At 50.2% G+C, this 1,610-nt stretch overlaps 1 pseudogene; it reads left to right on the forward strand.

The window, feature by feature from the left end:
* Nucleotides 1–1,217: 1,217 nt before the first annotated feature.
* LOC128288695 (5.8S ribosomal RNA) lies at nucleotides 1,218–1,368 on the forward strand (annotated as a pseudogene).
* The last annotated feature ends 242 nt before the right edge of the window (nucleotides 1,369–1,610 follow it).

Below are 1,610 nucleotides of genomic sequence, written 5' to 3' on the forward strand. Positions count from 1 at the left end.
ATGATTAACGAGGGACGGTTGGGGGCATTAAGTATTTCATAGTCGGAGGTGAAATTCTTGGATTTATGAAAGGCGAACAAGCTGTGAAAGCATTTGCCAAGGATGTTTTCATTCATCAAGAGCGAAAGTTGGGGGCTCGAAGACAATGGAATCGAGTCCTAGTCTCAACCATAAGCGATCTTGAGCCGAGGATCGGCGGATGTTGCTTTAGGACTCCGCCGGCACCTTATGAGAAATCAAAGTCTTTGGGTTACGGGGAGTATGGTCAAAGGTGAAACTTAAAGGAATTGAAGGAAGGGCACCACCGGGAGTGGAGCTTGCGACAATTTGACTCAACACGGAAACTTACGAGTTCGGACATAGTAAGGATTGATGATGAGAGCTCTTTCTTGATTCTATGGGTGGTGGTGCATGGCCGTTCTTAGTTGGTGGGCGATTTGTCTAGTTAATTCCGTTAACGAGCGAGACCTCGACCTGCTAACTAGCTACGGAGGTGATCCTCTGTGGCTAGCTATTAGAGGACTATGGCCTTTTAGGCCACGGAAGTTTGAGGCAATAACAGTGCTGTGATGCCCTTAGATGTTACGGGCGCGCAGCCTTCTGCGATGTATCCAGCGAGTCTATAGCCTTGGCGATGCAGACCGGGTAATCTTTGAAATTTCATCGTGATGGGGATAGATCATTGCAATTGTTGGTCTTCAACGAGAATTCTTAGTAGCCGAGTCATCGGCTCGCATTGACTAAATCCACGCCCTTTGTACACACCGCCCGTCGCTCCTACCGATTGAATGGTCGGTGAAGTGTTGGATCGCGGCGGCGTGGGCGGTTCGCTGCCCATAAAGTCGCGAAGTCTCTTGAACCTTATCATTTAGAGGAAGGAGAAGTCATAACAAGGTTTCCGTAGGTGAACTGCGAAAGGATCATTATCGAAACACCTAGCGAGCGACCCGTGAGCGCGTTGTATACAACATCGGAGGTGAATGCGGGTGCATAAATGCTTTGTTGCCATCCCGTGTCGAAGCGACGGTCTGTCGTCCCTACGCCCATTAGGTGGGGTGAGATGTCGGGATCAACCTCTTCGATGCAAAGCGAACAAACCCGACACGAATCGCGCCAAGGAATCAAAATGAAAAAGGGACACAACTCACAGCCGTCGCACCGTTCACGGTGTCGATTCTTCGATGATGTTGTTCTTTTGTAGTAAAGTATATAGAAGCGACTCTCGACAGCGGATATCTCGGCTCTCACGCCGATGAAGAGCGTAGCAAAATGTGATACTTGGTGTGAATTGCAAAATCCGTGAACCATCGAGTCTTTGAGCGCAAATTCGCCTAAGCCATTTGGCGAGAACGCGTCTGCTGGATGTCACGCGTCGTCGCCCCATCCAACCCGATCCCTCGGGACTCGGTTGGACATGGCGAAAATTGGCCTCCGTGCGCTCATAGCCCGTGATTGGCTAAATTTGAGTCCTCAGCGGAATGATCGTCGCGACGATCGGTGGTATCTTGTAAGCAACCTCGTTGATGTCGTGGGCGTTTGTCGATCGAGACCCTTAAACCCTTCGTCATCGCATCGCGATTCCAGTCGGCGGGATTACCGGCGAGTTTAAA

This window comes from Gossypium arboreum, unplaced genomic scaffold (assembly GCF_025698485.1).
Source record: "Gossypium arboreum isolate Shixiya-1 unplaced genomic scaffold, ASM2569848v2 Contig00255, whole genome shotgun sequence".
NCBI classification, from domain to species: domain Eukaryota; kingdom Viridiplantae; phylum Streptophyta; class Magnoliopsida; order Malvales; family Malvaceae; genus Gossypium; species Gossypium arboreum.